We start from the raw sequence: 26,114 nt of genomic DNA on the forward strand, positions 1-26,114 counted from the left end.
TTCCTTGGCTGACTGACGTGTTTTTCTGCGCCATTCAACATTTTTGTGTTCGATATTACAAGTTCGGTGTTTAGGTGTTCGATCACCTAAGCATTCGATCTTGTAATATAGACACGTGCTCTTCTTAGTAATAACTTATTTAAAAGTCTAACTCTTGTTAATGTTTACTGAGCTATTTGTATGGTCTCTGTTTGTCCTTTATTCGTCTAAGTGAGTCCCTGCTAAGCTAATTCAGAATTAAGTACTGCCAATGCCATATACCTGCTGTGTGATTGTATTTTTTAAAATAGTAGAGCTTTTATTGTTTTGACCCTGTCATTTTTCTTTTTTGACAAGCACATTTATTTATTTTTTCATTCTAATGTACTGGATGACATGATCAATGCAATCTCAAACATTACTTGATGAGTCATTTTCAAAATAACATGCTTGTTTGATTACACTCTAATTTCTAGTCAAAAGGAATGTATTTTGTTACTGTATTCATTGCCACCTAGGATCATAATAAGATAGCTGCACTGGTTATAGTATATACACTATAATTTCAAATACAGCTGGATACTTTCATAGTTATATAAATAAAAATAATTTTGAAAAATATCAAAAATCATAAAGTCTGTCTAGCTTGGCTATTTCATACAGAAGATGTCACTTGTTAGACATGAGGTATACCTTAAGAATATGAATTGTCTTTCTGTTCCTCATGTGTTGAAATAGCATGCCTTCTGCACATTCACTTGTCATCTTCCCTCAAAAGTCTTACCAACTTTAATGTATAGGAGGGGTTACAGTGCCCAAATCTCTACTACCTTCACCCAAATATGAATGCAAGATAAAGGGTTTACAGTAAATATACATTACCACTTACTTTATGACCAGTGCCTGCCACTCAGATAAGCTCTCTGTTCCAGAATAAGGCTATAATCATTGACTCCCCTGGATTTCATATACCTCATTTTTGAACCCAGTGCCTTCCATGGCCAGTTCATGTTGATGGGACTCGATCTCTTTTTATCTGTCTCACTCATGTTATTTTATTTTCATGACTGCTTCAGTTTGTATGTGTCTCATATTAATCTCTAATATATTTAATCTTGGTGACATTTTATGACCATCCAGGGGCACATTGGGTGCTCCTTTAGTTACATGATGCTTATGTATAGCCCTTACCAGGCCATCTCTTCATCATGTGAACTGAAGTTCAAATTCACACAAAACAGCTATTTAAGTCCATCTTATTCAAACCAGAATTTGTCTGCCCTTTTGCTTTGCTACCCTTAACCATTTGTACTTCTAATCATCATCATTGACCTCCTTCTCCCATTTTCTATATGGGGTTGCAGTGTTGTATCACTTGTTGCCATCACTCTCTATTCAGTGCCACTCTCCTACCTTCTTCTAAACTCATGCCTGACTGTCACGTGTCTTCTCTTACACATTCCACCCACCTCTTGATTTCTTCCTGTCTCTATCAAATTTACTTTATTATATTGCCTTCAGCTTTTCTGCACATTTGCCCTCCCATTGTAATGTGTTCTCTTTGACTTTTCTGCAATTGGAGCTACTTTGGCTTTTTCTCTTATGTCCTCAGTTCTTCATCTGTCTAACAGTGTGCATCCTACCACCCTTCTCAGGCACTTCATCTCCATCACCTCTAGTTTCCTCAACTTCTCTGCTTTTACTGCCAAGGTTTCTATGCCATGCAGTAGTATTGGTCACATCAATGTTTTGTACACCTTACTTTTCAGCTTCTTTGTCATTCTTTTGTCATATACTGCACTTGAGACTCTATGCCAGTTGGCTGCAGATTCTCTGATTTTAGCTTTGACTTCTTCATTTAGGCTTTGCTTGTCCCCAACCACCCATCTCAGACACTTGAAACTGTTAACCTGTTCCACTGTTTTCCCTTCTAGCTCAGTTCTCATTTTCTTCTGACTTTCCTCATTTGCTATTATTACAGCTGTCTTATCTGTACTCAGTTGTATCCCACGTGCCTTCAATTTTGCATTTCATACCCATAGCCTTCAGTTCTTCCTAAAAGTTTGCCTCTAATGCCACATAGGCTGCATACAGCAACTTTGTTGATTTGTCCCTTTTGACCCATTTGCTAATGTAGTCCATCACTAGTATGAGCAGCAGTGGGCTCAGAGCTGAACCAAGATGCACACCTACCCCCCGTGGGAACCCCTCTGTGAGACTGAATAGTGTTTATACTTGAGTCATCGGGTCCTTATACATAACTTAACACTAATTCTACCAAATCTTCTGTGACTTCAAACTACTGCAGGCCTGCCGAAATCAGCTTTCTTGGGAACTTGTCATATGCTTTCTCCAAGTCCAAGAATGCCCAGTTGGACTTTTTCCTCATCTATAGTTTTTTCTCAACTATCTGTCTCACTGCAAACATCAGGTCAGTTTTGCTGCATTTTCATTTGCATCTGAGTTGCTCATATCCCATCTTACTTTCAGTTATTCTGCCTATTCTTTTATCAGTCACCCTCTCCATGAATTTCATACAGTGTGATTGGAGTTTGATACCTCTGTACTGCCCACAGGTGTGAATGTCCCCTTTGTTCTAGAATAGTGGCACTAGTGTTCTTATACTCCAGCCATCTGGGACATAACTATCTCTTCACACTGCAATAAGTACCCTCACGAGCCATTTTTCCCCTATCTTACCCAACATCTTTATGATAGCTGCTGTGACCTCAGCTGAGCCTGCTGATTTCCATGACTTTATTTTTCTAAGTGCTATTCTTACTTCTGCTGTGGTAGGCTCTTCATCTTCTCTTATTGTAGGCTGTGTCTGGGCAGTACACTTTCCATGAGGGTTTCTTCATTCAGAAGCTGCTGAAAGTGCTCCTTCCACCTGCTTTGATGTCCTGTTGACTGGTAACCAGGTCATTGCTGGCATCCCTTATGAAGGTCGTCTTGATTATCGTCTTTATTTTTCTGTCTTTGCCTTACAGCCTGATATTGTTTCTTTGTGACATCTACCCAGTCGCTTTCCACAAGTCGGCAGAGTGCCTCTGATGCCTTGTTCTTTGTTATTGCAACTCCTTTCATAGCCTTTTTTTTTAGCCAACCAGTATTCTTTCATAGCCTGGTCCATATTTTGTATTTCCCATTTTTTTTCTGCACTCTTTCATTCTTTTGATGACTTCCTGGACTTCACCATTCCACTATCAGCTTTCCCTGTGTATCTATTTCCACACATGGCTCAGTCACATATCTGTTCTGTAGTCCTCACACATGCTGTTTTGAGGTGCTGCTACTCTACTTCAACTCCACATATTTCCTCCTCTTCTTGAGGTGCTAGAGCCCTGAGTAATTCCTTGAATTTTGCTTTCTCTTCAGTCAACTTCCATGTCTTCAGCCTAGTCTCTGTTCACCTCACTGCTTGCAGCTGATTGTGGCAACCAATGGTTTATGATAGGGGTGACTGCTTCATTGGGGATGACTTTACAATCACTGATTCTACTCCACTGCCTTCCCTTATTTGGAGGAAGCCTACTTATGTTGCATGTTGGCCTCTTTTCTATGTGATTTTGTGACTGTCTCTCTTGCTGAACTATGTGTTTACTATAAAGCTATTTACCAGACAGAAGCATAGAATGGCCTCCCTTTCTTTATCCCTGTTGTCCCATCCATTTGGACCCAGGCAGTACTGATATGCTGTTCTGCCTGTCCCAATATGCGCATTGAGGTCGTATATGCTGCCCTGCTTTATCAAGTAGACCTTGCAATTGTTGTATGAATGAGCTCTTTTCCTTGCTATCACAACCCTGCTTTGGGGCATGTGCTGAGATTATGAATATTGCCTTATTATTAGGTTGGAGTCTAACTGGCATGAGTTTGTCACTAATTTTGATGACATCCCTCACTGCCTTTTAAAAGGTCCATATCACATAGCTGAACAATCAAAATATCGACTTACCTTTAATCGACCCATAGTTGTCAAAGCTGCACAACATCGAAAGGCCAAATCATCGATTTCTTTCTAAGGGAAAGAAATCGGTAGCCCAGCCACACACACCACATTAAATCAAACACTATGAAAGTGGGGGACTGTACCCCCCACATCCTCCCTAACTAAATATATTAAATCCGAGATCGCACTACAGTCGGGAAAAGGGCAGATTTAAAATAACGGCCAACCGATTTCTTTCCCTTAGGAAGAAATCAATGATTTGGCCGTTTGATTATGTGCAGCTTCAACAAATATGGGTTGACTAAAGGTAAGGTGACATTCTGCTTCTTCTCGTAAATGATATAGACCCCTTTTGAATCCCCTCCTTCACTAGAATTCCCACACCACTTCTAGCATATCCTCCTCCTGAGTAGTAAAATTTGGATCCCAAGCCAAATGGCTTTGCTGCATTGCCCTTCCATCTTGTCTCCTAGATGCATAAGATGTCCAGCCTCCTCCTTACCATCATGTAATTCACTTTCAAGCTCCATCCTATCAGTGAACCTACATCAACTGTAGTAATTCTTAGTTCATGCTTGGCAGGTTGATTGGTTTTATGCCCAGCTTTTGCTCAATATTGCTATCCCAAGAAATCCAAGCTGGGCAACTGGACACCATCTGGCCAGTAGCTTATTGACCCAGGGCTGCTGGGCTTTATGGCATGCACACACTGGCCAATAAGAACACAAACATCCTTCCACCACTAGCACTGGTTCCTGGCATAGGTCGGAATAAGACAGATCCTCAAAGTTCTTATCACCAGTAAATACCCATACCTATTTTTGGTGACATTAGTCAGCATGACCAAATCTCCTAGAACCATATTTTACAACATCTTGTGGTTAGTCAGTATCACTGATATCTTAGAATATTCCAAAGTGATCATCTTGTTGGTAAACTAACTGATATTATTAAAATAATGTATTAACTGCTTTTCACTGCATACTGCTGTATGTTTTACTTTGTGCTTGCAGAGGTACTTCCACATGCTTTGGTCACAAGAACATTTTGCAGGCTATAAAAGTCCACTTTACAGTATAGTACACAACTGCAAACCAATGTGATGGATAGAAGGGGTTACAAATCCCAAATCTGCACTGGTACTCTCAGTTTGTTGAGGACACAGTGGTTATATATCTTAAAACAGTATGACTGCTACCGGCATATGAATATAAGAGGCCAGGTGACCTTCATAGCTTACAAACCAAGTACACTATTTCCATGGTTTATAACTAGTGTCAGCCAGTCTCAAATAAGCTGTTCAGCTCCAGAACATGGTTATAATCACTAGCTTCCTAGAATTTCAATCATCTCTGTCCAAGCACATTGATGCCTATCGTCACAATCAGTACACTAAGTGAGATTTAACCAAACTGTCCTTTTCATATATACACTTAGTCACTTACAGATATTTCCTCTGAGGAGTTGCCGATACCTCTTCTGTGATAGAGCACCTTATCTGTATTTGTGGTACACCACTACTAGTCAGACTTCAGATCTGATACCAAGACCTCACTTAACAATTACTCCATTAATGTGCCGAGCAATATTACATTTTGACAGTTGATGGCCAAACAGTCTTTTTCATCTATAACATTAATGCTGTGAGGATACCCTTGACTAGAAAATTAAGGCATCAGCTACAATCTTTGTCAGACGAACAAATGGAATCACTTTATTTTTAAAAATGCTTTATTTCACATATAGAACAGTGTTTTAGTTTCACAGAGAAGGAAAAATAAAAAGTATTTAATACTTAATAGTTTAGTGACAGATGTCAATCAGCACCTGAAAATGTTATTTCCAAGTACTTACTGAAGATGACTAAAACGACATATTATAAATATGAAATAATGTTAAAGAAGTCTGCAGTTCAGATATCTTAATGTTAATTAATTCCCCTGTCATTCAGTCTGCACAATGTCCAAAAAACAGCCCCAATGAAACAGAAAGAAATCAAGAGAAGCAGCTCTGATACAGTACACTCATCTGTGGTAAAAATATATTTCCATGTCGCAGAAATAGTCTTGGACTACAAAAAAAAGGTTGGTCAAACATGGGTAGTCCACAGAGGTCAGCAACATTTCAAAAGCAAATAGAATTTGTCTTTCCTTTTGAAGCAAGAGGCAGACAGTAATGTTATGTTGTGAAAGAAGCAGGGACAGCCTCAAATAATTGTATATTTTAAAAGGAAAACAGCACTGCTTTTCTACATATCTAATGAGCTAGACAACTATTTATATTTTTAGCCAAGACAGCATGCATCTTCTGAAATCAGCTTGCAAAAAATGGTATTTCACAAGATGACTTACTAGTATCATGCTCTATTGGTGGGTCACATTTTAGAGTAAAGTCTAAAGAAATGGCCGTTCTCTTTGTATGATGCTTGTGTGTGCAAGACATAATGAAAAATATTTCATTTTTCAGTTTTGTCTATTACTGAATATGTGTGAAACAAGAATTAAAAGCAGATTAACTAGCACTAACTGACAATAGTAAAACGAAGTGGCTTTAATCTAAGGCTATGATCAACAGAGTTGTAACCAGCTTATATAAAGCTGCAATTTATCCATTAGCATGTTAAATAATGTTAGTTGATATAACAGATTCACTGGAATTTAAAAGCTACCAAAACATCCTTTCTATGCCCACTTAGCATAGGCATGACCAACTACCAAGAGTAGCACTTTTCTAGCTGAATTCAGCAATCAAGAACCTTCCTGAAAGATCCAGGAAAGGAAGGAGTAATGAAAAATGGTGAAGGCTGGACATAGACCTCCCACTTAGAATACTACAGAAGGTTTGGGGGTTGCTACAATCCACTTGCAAAGTGCCCCCTTTTGCCAGATTATGTACTGACGAGTTCTTGTCATCTGAATTATGTGACCAATTCTCACCCACTAAGTGGTTGCCGCGACAAAAGACTTTGCACCATAAAACCCATTATCATTTTGCTAGCACACTTCACCAATCTTGAACCTTCCAGTCAATCCCAGGAAAGGAAAGAGGGGAATGAAAAGGGGAGAGGGATTTATATTGACCACCCAGCAGGCTGCTCATTTGAGCAGTCTTCCCCCTCCCCTTTTCTGACCCTAATGATTCAGCAGCAGTGAGATCACTGCCCCCAAAGTAAGGGTAGAGTTGCATAGTAGACTGCACCACTATTGAAATAGCTCTTAATCCATCATGTTGCTGAAATTATGACTCCCTCTTATCTATCATTCCCCGTTGCATCTGTGTATAACCATATTAATAACAAAATATGCCCCAAAATTATAATACCCAAACATCTTGCAGGGATGATCTAAGCCCAACCTAAAACTGAGATCCTTATGAGGAAATCACTATACTGCCAGGATAACCCATAACAGAAACCTTGGTGGCCACGTTATGGCTAATAAATTGCAATGTATCTAAGAGGGTGCCATCTTGAATGTCCCCAATCCAGTATGAACAAAGTACTACAGTGAAACAGACTACCATTGTGCCTAAGATATCACTGTAAAATCTTTGTAAATTTGACAGTCTTGTTCCTGGGGAATGATTGCCATGTCAGTACCAATGAGTCTGACAAACATTACACTAAACCATAGCAAATTACATCCTTCTTGTTAGGATCAGAGCAACATAAGCTGTTAAACATCTAACTATAACTATTATTTCTGCTGAAAGTGACATCACACAAAACTGGGCAAACTACCAGGGGGAGGAGCTCAAACTGCCTAAGCTGTGGAACCAAGCCAGTCTGATCAACCTGTACTTGGTACAGGAAAAATCCATAGTGAATAATCAACTAAAACCCCAAAGTGCTTGGGAGAATGGAGACTTTAATGGAAATCCCAACCCTTATACACATCTAGTAAAGAGTGAAATCAAGCTAAGTATTATAACAATATTTTTACCTCTTGAACTCTTCTCAGAATAGAACTCACTGCCTATGCTGGTGGGCACTGTGATTCAAAAGCTGATACCATCAATCTGACCACACACTACAAAGTCTGTCCACTGTGTCTGCTTAATAATGGTCATGAGCCAGTGCATTAGCTAACCATTACATAGTGGTTGCCCTGATAGCCTCACAAAGCTCCAGTAAAGAAGCCAGTATAAGCAATCAACAAGCCCATAGAGTTGATCCACAGTTTCTTAAGATTAAGCCACTCACTTGCAAAACAGCAGACCAACTAAGCTCACCTAGTAAAGTGGCTCTGTCATTACTGAAGTAGCTGATCTCTATGTCACCAGACCTGAAATCCTATCAGTGCAGAGGATGATAGCCAAACTTTCTCACTGGCTGATAGAGCAAGTGAGAATAATCCCTCAGACTTACAGATGCTCCTGCCACACTATCACAACCTAACAAATATGCCAGAAACCTATGACATAATATCATCCCTATTACCCAATGCCCTGCTGGGTGGCAGAGATGTTGCAACCTGCCACCTTTTTCATCATACTGAATAAACTGGCGCAACCCCCCAGCAAGCCCATGGCAGAGCAAACCCCATTAAATTCATCCTCACACACTACCATGACAAAATGCCTTGGACCAAACAGAAATCAAAGCAGACTATATATCCACCTATGCCCAACCTTGGTGCTTAACTGGAGGCTTAACTGTGTCATACTTCATGCAAAGCATGTCGCACCCAAGCTCTTAACTACTGATATAGTCCTTTATTTAAAACTCTTGTCAACACAGATGCCCTACTTCAATAATAAGAAAGAAGATCACACCTGCAGGAAAATTCTGAAGGCCTGCGAAGAGCAGATTACTAAATGTCCCAGCAAAAGGGAATGTATAACTTAGTCTTCTGGAAGTATGAAAGAAAACACCCATTAAAGCCCCAAGCAAACAGGCCCATACATTTTCCAGCCATCAATTTCCACCTCTGGTGTGATGAAATTCCTGTAATGTAAAATATATATCTTTGAAGGAGGAAAACAAATATAACCCTTACAATGAAGATACCACTACCATGATGTACAATACCTACAACCTCAATATAACCCTTACATTGAAGATACCACCACCATGATGTACAATACCTACCACCTCAATATAACCCTTACACTGAAGATACCACCACCATGATGTACAATACCTACCACCTCAATATAACCTTTACACTAAAGATACCACCACCATGATGTACAATACCTACCACTTTAATATAAACTTTACACTGAAGATGCTACCACCATGATGTACATTATCTACCACCTCAATATAACCCTTACACTGAAGATGCCACAACCATGATGTACAATATCTACCACCGCAATATAACCCTTACACTGAAGATACCACCACCATGATGTACAATACCTACCACCTCGATATAACCCTTACACTGAAGATACCACCACCATGATGTACAATACTTACCACCTCAATATAACCCTTACACTGAAGATACCACCACCATGATGTACAATGCCTACCACCTCAATATAACCCTTACACTGAAGATACCACCACCATGATGTGCAACACCTACCACCTCAATATAACCCTTACACTGAAGATGCGACCACCATGATGTACAATACCTACCACCTGAATATAGCCCTTACACTGAAGATACCACCACCATGATGTACAATACCTACCACCTCAGTATAACTCTTACACTGAAGATACCACCACCATATGATGTACAATACCTACCACCTCAATATAACCCTTACACTGAAGACACCACCACCATGATGTACAATACCTACCACCTCAATATAACCCTTACACTGAAGACACCACCACCATGATGTTCAATGCCTACCACCTCAATATAACCCTTACACTGAAGATACCACCACCATCATGTACAATACCTACCACCTCAATATAACCCTTACACTGAAGATACCACCACCATCATGTACAATACCAACCACCTCAATATAACCCTTACACTGAAGATACCACCACCATCATTTACAATACCTACCACCTCAATATAACCCTTAAACTGAAGATACCACCACCATCATGTGCAATACCTACCACCTCAATATAACCCTTACACTGAAGATACCACCACCATGATGTACAATACCTACCATCTCAATATAACCCTTACACTGAAGATACCACCACCATGATGTACAATACCTACCACCTCAATATAACCCTTACACTGAAGATACCACCACCATGATGTACAATACCTACCACCTCAATATAACCCTTACACTGAAGATACCACAACCATGATGTACAATACCTACCACCTCACTGACTAGGATTTAGTTCTAAAGCACACATTGATAACTGCCTAGAACTACTAATGCTGGCATTAACTGCTTAGTCTCTATCTGTCTGCCACTCCCCAGTTCAGTGAAACCATCAGCCTCATTCAACATTGACATGCCAACATATACGCTACGCTACTGCTTACACTGAAGAGTTATCTGGTCTTGCTCCCACTGTCTTTCCTTTGGAGTCCTTGAGCCCCCATGTATTACTAAATTACTCCCAGGGTCATATGATCTTATCAGCCAACTGAATTGTAACTCCTGGCAACTTGCAAATGCAAATGTCTGTTATGGCCATTCCCCATCTACTAAATACCTACTAAAATATCATCCAACTGCTCAGAAGTTGGAGCCCCATATCTTGCTGCTGGCAAAACTTGACATACCTTCCAAACCCTAGAAAAAATAACGAACTGCTCTAACAGTAGCTGACTTTGCAGCTTAATTTACCTGTGCAGTCTTGTCAAAAGGTGTTACATCTTAAAACTATATATATATATATATATATATATATATATATATATATATATATATATATGATAGAAGTTCAGTAGTTTGTGAATTCATCTATGCCAGCATCACCCATAACTCTCAACCTTCCATCTCCAAAATGAGGAACACTCGCCTTCATACTGTGGAACAAATGTGCAAAATATGGAACCCTTGCTAACAGCTTACCAACGACTTCAACTAGGAAGGTCATAGGATGGTTAAAATATGCTGGTTTTACTTATAAAGAAGGCCCTTTAATGAATTAATATAATTAATTTCTATTTATCATGGATTTCGCTTAAAAGATTCCTAACACTGAATGTGTGACACACTTTCAATGTGGAACTTTGAGGAAATTTGAGGAACATGAACTTTTTAAGACCCCAACTGAGGTACATTCCTTGTAATGAGGTACACTTGAGAGATATGGCATCACCAGTAAACCAAATTGCACTTCATGGGAACTGAGACTTGGAAATAATTAGTACTGAATAATAATTAGCAAAATAAACTGCTGCTGGAGTCCTATCCACGTTCTCATCACTGGCCTGTAAACTAGCCAGCTGATGAGAACTGGGCAACACCTTCCCTGATATAAGGAAAACAGGCCTCTCATCTTAACACAAAACTACTAAAGTTCTGCTAAGGACTTGCCTGATGACTGGCTTTGTAAATTACCCTAGTCTGTGTTGCCAAAAATGACTCAATACTTAACTAAACAACCTTCAGTTGCTATAATTCTTGAGCTTCCATGATAGGTAATTTGTCTCTAATTGTCTCTGACTTCCTCCAGTGTTGCCATCAGACTCCCAATGGCCAGAGCAGGCAATGAATCAATAAGAAGTTAAGTAATATGTTAACACCCCTTATACCTTATTTTTCTAGCACCAGATGCTTTAACTCTCCAACAAATTGTAAACTGTTGGCTAAGTCATCAAGCAGGAAAAGAATACGGACAGCAAGAATGTTAAATTAATATCAAAATCTTGGACTTGCCTCATCTTATATATACCTACCTTCTCCTGTACATACATGTATATATATATATATATATATATATATATATATATATATATGGATCTACGTTGTTTTGTCGACAGTATGGTTCATCGAACCGTACTTTGTCGAACTCAATTCCGCGAAAGTGCATTCCATCAAAAATGCACTTTCACAGAATAAAACAATAAAAACTAAATTAAAACACACTGCACAGTATTATGCAAAGGTCAAACACCCCTTCACCCCCCATGTGAAGGCTGCACCCCCACACCCCTACATACTAGGCACACTATTGATTTGTTGCCTTATGGAGAATTTTTAAGAATTTCTAGATTGTGCAATGACCAAGATAATTTTATGAATGAAGTAGAGCAGACTAGGAATATGTTTATTAGAAGGAAATATGATATTAAATCTATTGATAGGGATATTAAAAAAAATATTTGATATTAGATTTAAGAATAATAATAATAATAAAAAAATTAAAAGTATTTTTAGGAATCAAAATAATGTGATTATTAATAATACTGAAATAGATATTTTTTTTATTGTTTCTACATATAATATACTTAGTGAGGATATTAGACAATGTATTTTATATCTTTGTTAATTTTTGAAAAATTTTGGGGATTTAATAGGTTTAAGTAATAAAAAATTAATTTTTTCATATAAAAGGGGTAGGAACATCAAAGACATGCTGGTTCATACTAAATTTATTAGACCTGATGCTACTTTCCCGTTACAAATTTATGTTAAAGGTATGAAGCCTTGTGGGAAATGTAGTGTATGTTCTTACACAGTGAGTTCTTTTTCCTTTATTAATAATATTCGTTTTACACCTAATGGTGTTTATGATTGCAGAACAGAGGGGGTTGTTTATGCTATGAAGTGCGTGTGTAACAAATTTTATATTGGGCAAACGAAAAGAATGTTTAAGGTGAGAATGTTGGAACACTTGAGGGATATTCGTATAAATAAAAATGAAAGTCCGGTGGCCCAACATTTTAAGGAATGTCATAATAGTAGTCCAGTGGGCTTGAAAATGACTATTTTGGAACATATTCCAAATGATCATTTTGACAGAGAAAAAGTTAAAAGTATGCTTTTAAAAAAAGAAGCTATTTTTATTTTAAAATATAGGAGCTTGATTCCCAAAGGTTTGAATGTAGAATTTTGTTGGAAAAGTATCCTGTAATTTAATGTATGTCTTTAAATTTTAATTAGCTTAATTGATTAATTGTTTTTTAATTGGTATCAAATTGTGTATATATACTGTGTAAAATGTGTGGATTGTTACTCTTTGAAGGCTAACTGAGGCCGAGGCGCTAGAGACAATAAATTCTTTCACTGCTTGGATCCGTGTTCTTTTCCGTTTGTGGTGAAGCAATTTGGTGCTGTGGCTTTGCGCTTTGTGTGGTGTTGTATTTGCACCCCCACACCCCCCTACTTTAATATTTTCACTCAGATATATCACTATAGTGGGGAAAAGGGAATATTCCCTTATCCCCACTGTACTACAATCTCAACAAGAGTTTCCTTAGTTGTACATTAACAGTATACATTTGCTAAAGTAATTTCGACAAAGTACGGTTCAGTGAACCATACTGTCGACAAAACAAATAGGACCCATATATATATATATATATATATATATATATATATATATATATATATATATATATATATACATATGCAAAACAAATGATGTGAGAGAGATAAAACCACTGGTGTGTAAAGCACTACAGTAGAAAATAAAATAGAAAGCACAACCAGCAGTAACGGCAGAGATAAGTAAAAATAGCAAATTTAATAACTAAAACAAAGTAACAAACAGATAAGCGCTTTCGTGTATAGCTTCTTCAGATCTAACTACACAATTAAAACAAATAGTACTTATAGCAAATCATTCAATGTTGTACCCAATCACAATCAAACACCATCAGATTTCTAGTTGTTATGACAACCATATAATCACCAGTACTCCTCTGAAGTTACACAAACATATGGTGACATATACTTAAAAAACAATAGCTAAATGAAAAACTAATAAAAACTAATAAAAAAAAAATAATAAAAATAAATTACAATTGATAAAATATCATTGGGAGCATATACTTCTATTATATAGTATATACAAATACATTTATTTGTACTGACCTTACCCCCCACTGAGCTATTATTTCTTACTCAAAGGCCTAGCTCTCAGTGCAGGTTGTATCGAGACACATTCATTTAGACGACCAGGTGAGCAATGTGCCCTTAGTCTAAATATCTATCTTATCTCAGCTTGGCATGTTTTATTGATCAGGTCACCCATCCTATTGTCTTTAACTATGTTTTCTAGTACTAAGAACTTAAATTCAGTTCCCTCACCATAAGTATGCATATGCGTGGCTATTGCACTATACATCATACCTCTACGTGCACAATATAGATGGTCACATATTCTCTCCCTCAAGCATCTATTAGTCTTGCCAACATAAAAACCTTGGCAAGATGTACAGTGTGCTAAATATACCAGATCCCTAGTGTTACAATCTACTTTTGGAAAATTTCTAAATATTTTATTACTAAGTGGGTGTTTAAACGTATATGACTCATCTATATAGTTGCAATAGGAACAATTGTTACACTTGATAGTGTGTTGTTCTGCATTGGTAACATACTTGTCCCTGGCATGTTATGTGAAGCATAACCTTTGACGTATAGATTTTTTATTTCTGTATCCAAATCTAGGTCTTTCACCTACAATAGATGAGATCTCCTTGTTGGTTTCTAGAACAGACCAATGTTTGGATATAATCTCCCTTATATTTCTATCACTAATAGAAAATGTAAGACTAAAAAATGGAGCAGTGCTTTTCTGTCTGTTAACTGCAGCTGATGTTATAGTGTGTTGAGAGAAATATGGTTTACCCGTTGTTTGTCTGCATGCTCTAACCATTTGTTGTGTACCATTCACTTCATCAGTGTGGTAGCCTCTAGATCTAAAATCAGTGCATAGCTGATGTAATCATGCTTTAAAATCTCGATCATCGTTATGCAAACTACTGTTCCGTAGATTTTGTCCTTTCAATACATTACGAAACATATGGCCTGGGTGCATACTGTTCTGGAGTACATAAGTGGGTCGATAACATTCCTTCCTGTAAAGTCTAGTGTCTATAGTTTTGTTTGCTCTCAACCAACATTGTGTCTAAAAATTCAATAGAAGCATCTGAATGTTTGAATGAAAAATTCCTGCATTCAGGGTATCAATAAACTCATGCAACTATAGTAGATCTCCTCTCCAAAACAGAAAGAGGTAATCTACAAAGCATCTATAGAAAGCTACATAAGACAAATATTCAGAAACATACATCACGCTCTCTTCCCATCTTGACATCACTAAATTGGCGTAGCTATTGGCACACGAGGTGCCCATAGCTACGCCAGATGTTTGTAATAGTAATGTCCATCAAAGGTGAAAGACATAAGGAATCCACGTCTGTCATCATATAACTGCCTATTCAATAAAACATCTCTAATCATCTGTAACCCTTCATAGTTAGGTATGCTACTGAACAACGGAAATTACATTCATGGTGACAAAAAATCCTAACTCTCTTCCATTATTTCCATTTACGAAAGTAAATAAATCCTGTAAAAAATGTTTTGTATCTATAAGTACTGATTTACAGGTGGACAGAGCAGGTTTAAACTGTTTATCAAGCTATACAGAGTTGGGCTCAGTGAGCCATCCATTCCCTGCCTCAATGGGCCTAAAGGCAGGGCATATTGCATCTTTGTGTACCTTAGGTAACCCGCTCAAAGCAGGTACTCTTGGATGTTCAACCAAAAAATATTTAAAAAGTTCATTGGTTAACAAAAAGTTGTCTAAGCAATCCTTCAGTGATCTTGTGGTATCCTCATTTATTATTTTCAAAATCTCATTCAATTCTATATGTCTGTATGTGTTAGTATCTTTTAGCATGTTGTTCATGCTATTAACAAAGAAATGCCCATCCATAACAACTATTTGTCTACCCTTATCTGCTGGTCTGATAGATAATTCAACATCATCCTGCAAGCTTTTCAAAGCATGATGTTCAGTTTTAGATAAATTAACAAAGCCTTTTCTTCTCTTACTGTTATTTAATAAACTATAGATGTCATTCTCACACATTCTAATGAACATCTCCATGGTAGCATGCTGTTGTGGTACATAAATACTAGGCTTTTTAAAACTCACACATGATAAATCACTACTATTGCTTCCCTTTATATCATTATACAATAATTTCAAGGAAACATTTCTCGCAAAGAGTCTAAGGTCAGTTAGAGTCTCAGAGACATCTGCAGGTTGTGCGTGTATGAAAGACAAACCCTTGTTCAATACCTGTTTCGCTTCTTTAGTCAAGACACTCTTCGAAATATTCCATACTAGGTCTCCTTCACTTGTTTCCACATCGATGTGATGGTATTCATGCCCACATTGGACCACAAATACCTTCGCTTGTTCCTGAAACAGTTGTCGATACCATCCACAGAGCTCTTCCTGTTCTGCCGGGAAGGTAACGGCAGATTGGAAAAAACCTGCATGTTTGTGGTTTCCGTTGTTTTTCTCCATACTACCGGTTCACTGTTCACTTTATGAGCTCCTTCATTGGAAGCTCCTTCATTAGAGAGTCTTATACTTGATTCTTTAGGTATCACGTTAGACATTTCCAATGTTACATTCACTCCATCCATGCAACTCGATGTAGAGGCTTGCGTAACCGGTATAGACACCTGCCCGAGGAACTGATAGTGATAGGACCACTCCTATCCAAAACACTATTGTAGTTTTATGCATTAGACTGCAAACTCCGTAAATGCTGTTTACTGCTTAAATATGGCCGTTCATTAGCGGTCCTTTCAACCCTTTCTCTCGGCCATGTGAAAAGTCATCAGTGTCACGCTGTAACTTTTTCTTCTTTTGTGCCAGTAATTTCCTTTCATACGCAAAATCCTGGTCAGTGATTTCACTCACTTTGATATCAAATAGAGCTGCAGGATATTTAGATTAGATATCATCCTGCAATCGGTGTATATGATCAGTCAGTTCTTTTTCTATCAGTGTAAAATTCTCTATAAGTAAGCACATGTATGGATATATATATATATATGGGTCTACTTCTTTTGACCTAACTCCCATTTGCCCGACACCCATTTGCCCGAGACCAAATGATTGAAATTTCATTTGCCCGACACTTCATTTGCCCGACAAGTATTATTAGCAAGAAAATGGAATATGCCCCCTTCCCCACTGTAGTGCAACCCTGGAGTTAGAATATATAGTTAGAGGGGGGTGTAGGGGGCACAGCCCCCCACAAAGGGGGGTGTGGGAGGCGAAGCCCCCCACTTACTTTTCTTTTACTAAGCAATATTACATCAAAGGTTAACAATATCATATGAAATGAAGTGGGGGGCTTCACCCCCCCACCCCCCCTAACTATATATTCTAACTCCAGGGTCGGACTACAGTGGGGAAGGGGACATATTACATTTTCTTGCTAATAATACTTGTCGGTCAAATGAAGTGTCGGGCAAATGAAGTGTCGGGCAAATGAAATTTCAGTCAAATGGGGTCAGGAAAATGAGTGTCGGGCAAATGAAAGTTAGGTCAAAAGAAGTAGACCCATATATATATATATATATATATATATATATATATATATATATATATATATATATATATATATATATATATATATATATGTATATATATATGTATAAATATATATATATATATATATATATATATATGCATATATATATTTATAGGTTTACCTTTACAAAAGCAAAACACACTCATGAGATTGCTCATATTAGCGAATCGTAACCACAAAAAACAAAACTGCGACAGTTTCCAATGTTCGAAAAGCAGCAAATCAAAAAGCAGATTTGGTGATTTTTGAACATAAATGTCAAATACAAAATGTAATGAAGTGCAAAGCAGGGGTGCAAGCCCCCCTGCACCCTCCATGTGGGGGGATGCACCCCCCTCACTCCCCCTACTTTAATATACTAACTCCGAGATCTCACTACAGTGGGGAAAGGGACCATTTCCTGATCCCCACTATAGTACAATCTGCCCCAAAAAGCCGAATGTGCATTGAGTGAATGTCACTGTGCATTCGCTCATTGCACATTCGAACCTTTTTGTGTTCGCCGTATGCAAACTTTGCAAATGTCCTTTCGCACATCTGCTGTTTGCCCGTGTGCAAAATGCACACATACACACACACACACACACACACACACACACACACACACACACACACACACACACACACACGCACACACACACACACACACACACGCACACACACACACACACACATAGGTAGATAGATATGAATGCATATGCATATATATATATATATATATATATATATATATATATATATATACAGCTAAAGACAACCATGTATCCATCCATCTATAGACAGATAGATAGATAGACAGATAGATAGATAGGTCTATGTCAGAAGTTCGAGTTTTCAGAAACTCAAAATTCATATTGTCGAGACGATATGATCGAGTTTCTGAAAGTGTGAACTTTAAAAAAATAACAAAAATCTACCTTTTTTCTACATTTTTGCAGGTCCTGCACACTCCCTGTATATTATATATATTAACTCCGAGATCACACTAAAGTGGGGAAAAGGGTAAATTCCCCGATCCTCACTGTACCGCAATTTCTGTTCAAAAGCTTTTGAGTTTTTGGAAACTCGATCATATGGTCTCGACCATATCAATTTTGAGATTCTGAAACTCGAGCTTCTGATAGGAACCATGTCTATTTACACATACATATATATAGATATATGTATATGCATATATATATACATATATATATATATATATATATATATATATATATATATATAGATATATATATATATATATATATAGATATATATATATATATATATATATATATATATATATATATATATATATATATATATATATATATATATATATATAGATATATATAGCCATCCAAAAATATACCCAGAAGGCTGTCAAGGGAACATAATAATATTCATACTCTGTAGCAGAAGAGAAAAAATACCACGTATCCACCGCATTGAGGGCACGTAAAATGATTTAATAGTCCAAGATTAAAAACAAATACAAAGACGGTTAAGCGCTTTCAGGTATAACACCCTTCATCAGATCTGTTAACAAATGACGGAGTTGCTTCTTATATGAATTGTCATCCAATAAACATTTTGCAAAATTTGCACCATACCAGTTTATAAAATTACGTTAAAATGATTAACTACGAATCAGCAACCGATATCCGATACTTTACACAATCAAAAAAGCCTCATATAATTTAACCAGTCGCCGCCACCAATGTATTTAAAATCATCATTCAAGTTCACCATTTTGATTGGTGTGTATTATAGCAAATAAACATGCTTTTATGTATACTTGATGTGATTTGCTATGCATCTTAAGAATGTAAACAGCCCTATAGCAGACTTCATCCAATATATATTGGCTCATGACTTGTTAGGTGAAAGCATCCATATAGCAGCTCCAGGTCCATCATGCTTTCAGGCCCAGCATTATACGTCACTGCAAGTAAATGTTTTATATTTTCATTATTACTTGGTCATCATAAAATAACACATTATATAAATCTTCTGTAATATCTACCCCACTGCTATTTTCATGGAGTATTACATCATACAGCCAATCAGGTTAATACCTTTATAAGTTTATCCAATAGCTAGCATCATAGTACTGGCATTGTTATCAGATATGGCTGTAATTTAGACCCTCTTATTGGTGTTCATTGTTCATAGGTTCATAGGTGTGGACTAGGCTAATGGCCCTGGAGCCTTTACAAGCCTAGCCCATAGAAGTGCCCTGGCATTGTGCCACCAGATGATAGTTCCCAGTGCCTCTATCAAGTAGCCACTGGCGTGATCCCTGGGGTGAACTTTCTATTTCCCATCCACTCATCAAGATTTCTCTTGAAGAGGGCCAGTGAGGTGCTGGTATGAATAGAAATATCATATTCCTGTTTTAAGCCAATAGAAATTGCGATTAAACATTGCTCTTATTAGTAGAGTCTGGGCTAAATTTATAGTAAATATATGTATATATATATATATATATATATATATATATATATATATATATATATATATATATAATTCCACTTGAAATTGTCGAATGTTCAGAACATCGAAGTTCTGATCATCAAGACCAGAACATCAATGTTCAGAACAGGTTCAAAGTGAACCACACAAAAAGAAATAAACTTACAAAAACTATTTTATGCAGGGGGGCTTTGCCCCCCTGCACCCACAGCCTCCCACACCCCCTACTTTAATATTCCAACTCTGAGATCGCACTACAGTGGGGTAAGGGAAATCTCCCATTTACCACTATTTGCAGTAGCGCTAAACGGGAGATTTCCCGTACCCTACCTGCAGTGCCAACACTCAGATGGCACACACACACAACATGCAGTGCACCTTGCTGCCCTGCATACACACTCAGAATTTTACATTTTTACTTATCTGGCACTTCCAATTTGAACCTTTGATGTTCTGAACACTGAAGTTCTGGTCTTGATGTTCTGAACATTCAACGGTTTCAAGTGGAACCATATATATATATATATATATATATTTGCATAAGCATGCATAATATATTAACTATTAAATCCTAACCGCATCCTATCTCATGAACACCCTTAAGAGTTACCATCATATGTATTACAAATGCTATGTCTTAGATGGACAAATTACTCTATATTTACACTGATTAGGTTCAACTCAAGTATAATATTCAGTATTAAAACATATATATATATATATATATATATATATATATATATATATATATATATATATAATTTGACAAAAAGATTTTTGTATGTCATTATTACTTAGTTTACAAACCATAAAAATTGCTAAATATTTATCTTCTAACATTATAGGCTACAATTTTCCATACTACACAATCATTGGTGGATATAGAACAAATCAAGATCTTGTATTTGAATGAGCCACCAATGAGTGAATAAATAAGGCTAGGTCCATTTCATTTACAACACAAAACATCTAGAAAGTCCTGGTAGAAATCAAATCTTGAAACTAATCTCTGAATTATCAGCCTCATAACACAGTATTTTACTTCAACAATGATGTGTATTATAGCAAATACATGCTTTTATGTATACTTGATACGATTTGCTATGCATATTAAGAATATAAACAGCCCTATAGTAGACATCATCCAATATATATTGGCTCATGGCTTGTTAGATAAAAGCATCCATATAGCAGCTCCATTATGCTAGCAGGCCCAATGTTATACATCACCACAAGTAAACATTTTGTATTCTCATTATTACTTGGTCATCATAAAATAACACATTATATAAATCGTCTGTAATGTCTATAGTAATAATAATGTATAGAGGTTAGTCATCTGAATAGTTTCACATTAAAGAAAACTATTATTAACATAGAGGTTACTTTTGGCAAACAGCTTTGCATTTCAGTGCTTCATGTACAAATGTTGGGCCACCTGCTTTTGAAGAATAAATTACCTGTGCTACATTAAAAAATTGGTGTGCTGGTGATATTGCCATAACATTTTCTGAAAAAGATCAGTACACAAAAAATGAAGGGCTGGCATACAATGACAATACATTCATAGTCATGAGGCATGCAGTCCCTAGCACAAATGTCCAATTGTTTCAAATCACTGACATACTCAGTCTGACACAGCAGATCAATGAAGGTGGAAAGATTCAAATCCTACACCTTTGCCACAGGAAGCTTCACATTAACAAGTTGGAGCATTAATCCACTGTGATAACTGCTAGAATAACAGTATTTTAACAAATGCAAAAATCCTTTACAACCCAATCTTGTAGAAGAGATTGCATCAGAGTAATACACAACAATGACTACATAATGGATGCTGAAGAGCAAACAGTTCTGATCATCAGTCCAAATAATGCAGACTATATAACTTGACAAATGTCAACCGATTTGCAGTTGCTGGAGGCTCTTAAGAAGGTACTGAAAAATATATTACTAAAATGCAACATGTTTAGACTACATTTGGAATTTGTATATATAGGTAATAAAGCATGGCAAATACTTTGTTGCACTATACCACTTTGAATGTCTAGTCTGAAAGTGTGGGAAGTCACTGCTTCATGAAGGCCATAATGTCCCTGTTCCCTTCACTTTCCTTAAATTAGCAGTGAAAAGTTTTGCATATAGCTACAATATTCATGGTTCTCTAGGCATTTTTAATAAAAGTGTGTTCTAATGTAGCAGGAACTGAGAATTGTGTTTATTGATGAATACCATAATACTCACATTAGTCACACTATTTTGTATGGTGCAGTTGTCATGGCAGAGACAACCAAAGTAGTTATTTACTTCCCACTTTGATGCGCACTGATTTTCCTTATGGATATACTGCTTTCCAGGATGGCATTTATTAATAAAGCCAGTGCCATCATGGGCAATCCAAATGTAGATGCTGGTGTTCCTGACTGAAGACCTGGTCTGCTCAACAAGCCAACTTCTGAACACTGTAAAATGAGGACCCCCTATTGTTTGGGGCAGCTTCAAGCAAGCATTTATCCCCCTCACCTTTTACTTAGATGAAGAAGGCTTAAAGTAAACATATTTGTGTAGATAAACCCATAAGATGTACCTGCAATACATGGATTTATGCATTATACATTTACTTTTTTTATCCACTAGTATCAAGCCACAAGAAGGACTGGCTACCAAAAAAAAAGTTCATGGGTAGAACTCATTAAAGCTTAAGCAGAACTGATGAATACAATTAGTTTTGACTAATGAAATGCCTATGAGGGAACAGTATTAACTGAAATTAGTTGTGCAAGTACTATATTTCCTTCCTACAATGAAAATTAAAGAAGCACATAACACATGGATAATTAGTCACCTGATATCAGCCATAGAACACTCATGTTAAATATTTACTTTTTAAAGCAAGAAAAAACAAACATCCAGTGCCAGGACATAAAATGTCAAGAGTCCAATAATATTATTTGGATGGAAAGAAATTTAGTAAAATAAAATTGTAATTGTATCAGAGCTGTTGACTGTGGTTTCACAGCTGCCAGTAGATAAGAAAGCCACTATAATAAGTGCAGCACTTTAGCTTATGATGAGACATCCAAGACCCAAGATGAGAAGGGTAGACAGCAGGTGCCAAGACTGCATATCAGAAACAGCAGTAGAAGTAGGAGAAGGATGAGGAGCATGACAAATGTACATTACATAACTGAGGGAAATGATTCCTCACATGGCATGACAAATGTATGTTACATGACTGAGGGAAATGATTCCTCACATGGCATGACAAATGTATGTTACATGACTGAGTGAAATGATTCCTCACATGGCATGACAAATGTACGTTACATGACTGAGGGAAATGATTCCTCATATGGCATGACAAATGTACGTTACATGACTGAGGGAAATGATTCCTCATATGGCATGACAAATGCACGTTACATGACTGAGGGAAATGATTCCTCACATGGCATGACAAATGTATGTTACATGACTGAGGGAAATGATTCCTCACATGGCATGACAAATGTACGTTACATGACTGAGGGAAATGATTCCTCACATGGCATGACAAATGTACGTTACATGACTGAGGGAAATGATTCCTCACATGGCATGACAAAAGTACGTTACATGACTGAGGGAAATGATTCCACACATGGCATGACAAATGTACGTTACATGACTGAGGGAAATGATTCCTCACATGGCATGACAAACGTACGTTACATGACTGAGGGAAATGATTCCTCACATGGCATGACAAATGTACGTTACATGACTGAGGGAAATGATTCCTCACATGGCATGACAAACGTACGTTACATGACTGAGGGAAATGATTCCTCACATGGCATGACAAACGTACGTTACATGACTGAGGGAAATGATTCCTCACATGGCATGACAAATGTACGTTACATGACTGAGGGAAATGATTCCTCACATGGCATGACAAACGTACGTTACATGACTGAGGGAAATGATTCCTCACATGGCATGACAAATGTATATGGTACATGACTGAGGGAAATGATTCCTCACATGGCATGACAAATGGCATGACAAATGTACGTTACATGACTGAGGGAAATGATTCCTCACATGGCATAACAAATGTACATTACATGACTGAGGGAAATGATTCCTCACATGGCATGACAGATGTACGTTACATGACTGAGGGAAATGATTCTTCACATGGTATGACAAATGTATGGTACATGACTGAGGGAAATGATTCCTCACATGGCATGACAAATGTACGGTACATGACTGAGGGAAATGATTCCTTACATGGCATGAGAAATGTACATTGCATGACTGAGGGAAATGATTCCTTATATGGCATGACAAATGTACGTTACATGACTGAGGGAAATGATTCCTCACATGGCATGACAGATGTACATTACATGACTGAGTGAAATGATTCCTCACATGGCATGACAAATGTATGTTACATGACTGAGGGAAATGATTCTTCACATGGCATGACAAATGTATATGGTACATGACTGAGGGAAATGATTCCTCACATGGCATGACAAATGTATGTTACATGACTGAGGGAAATGATTCCACACATGGCATGACAAATGTACGTTACATGACTGAGGGAAATGATTCCTCACATGGCATAACAAATGTACATTACATGACTGAGGGAAATGATTCCTCACATGGCATGACAGATGTACGTTACATGACTGAGGGAAATGATTCTTCACATGGTATGACAAATGTATGGTACATGACTGAGGGAAATGATTCCTCACATGGCATGACAAATGTACGGTACATGACTGAGGGAAATGATTCCTTACATGGCATGACAAATGTACATTGCATGACTGAGGGAAATGATTCCTCATATGGCATGACAAATGTGCGTTACATGACTGAGGGAAATGATTCCTCACATGGCATGACAAATGTACTTTACTCGACTGAGGGAAATGATTCCTCATATGGCATGACAAATGTACATTACATGACTGATGGAAATGATTCCTCACATGGCATGACAAATGTACATTACATGACTGAGGGAAATGTTTCCTCACATGGCATGACAAACATACATTACATGAGTGAGGGAAATGATTCCTCACATGGTGTGACAAATGTCTGAAGCATGACTGAGGAAAATGATTTCTCACATGGCATGACAATGCATGTTACATGACTGAGGGAAATGATTCCTCACATGGTATGACAAATGTATGTAAGCATGACTGAAGGAAATGATTCCTCACATGGCATGACAAATGCATGTTACATGACTGAGGGAAATGATTTCTCACATGGTGTGACAAATGTCTGAACCATGACTGAGGGAAATGATTCCTCACATGGCATGACAATGCATGGTACATGACTGAGGGAAATGATTCCTCACATGGTATGACAAATGTATGAAGCATGACTGAAGGAAATGATTCCTCACATGGCATGACAATGCATGTTACATGACTGAGGGAAATGATTCCTCACATGGTATGACAGATGTATGAAGCATGACTGAAGGAAATTATTCCTCACATGGCATGACAAATGCATTTTACATGACTGAGCGAAATTATTCCTCACATGGCATGACAAATGTATGAAGCATGACTGAAGGAAATTATTCCTCACATGGCATGACAAATGTATGAAGTATCACTGAGGGAAATGATTCCTCACATGTTTTGCCAAATCAGATGATCACAAAAGTACTCCTTCTGTGGTCATATAATCTACTATTATGTGCTGATCATACCTATAGTTAAGTTATATTTAGTTGGCAGTGTAAAGTCTCCCTCAACATGGGATAATGGGGAGGCCTCACCTGGACTCAGAAACTGTATCTGCCAAAAAGAGTATTGTGAAACAAATTTGTTATGTTTTACATTGCAGAACTGTGTTTTGGTCACATGCACAGGACAAGGTGGTAGTATTAGAAGAAGTAATAGTGGTGTTAGTATAGCAATAGTAGTAACATTAGTAACAGCAGCAGTAGGAATAACAGCAATATAAAGTAGCAGTAGCAGCAATAGTAGTAATAAAATAATACTTGTAGTAGTATCATCATCATCAGCAGTAATGCTAATAATAATAAAAATAATAGTATCAATATCATTAAAAGTTAGTGGGACCAACAGACTAACACAGTTGATATTTGTGCACCATACAGGAAAGTTGATAGCCATTCCTTGGTCAGATAGTGATCCAAAAATATCTTGGGGTTATGAGTACTGTGACTTGTTTCCCATAGTGTGAAAATACAG

The 26,114-nt window shown here is 37.3% G+C and overlaps 1 protein-coding gene across 1 annotated transcript in view; it reads left to right on the forward strand.

Moving 5' to 3' along the window:
• MALRD1 (MAM and LDL receptor class A domain containing 1) overlaps nucleotides 1-26,114 on the forward strand; it is a 3,217,568-nt gene that overhangs the window by 2,575,040 nt on the left and 616,414 nt on the right. The window lies entirely within an intron of this gene.

Source organism: Protopterus annectens, chromosome 3.part0 (genome assembly GCF_019279795.1).
Source record: "Protopterus annectens isolate FY-2018-M chromosome 3.part0, PAN1.0, whole genome shotgun sequence".
In the NCBI taxonomy this organism is placed as follows: domain Eukaryota; kingdom Metazoa; phylum Chordata; order Ceratodontiformes; family Protopteridae; genus Protopterus; species Protopterus annectens.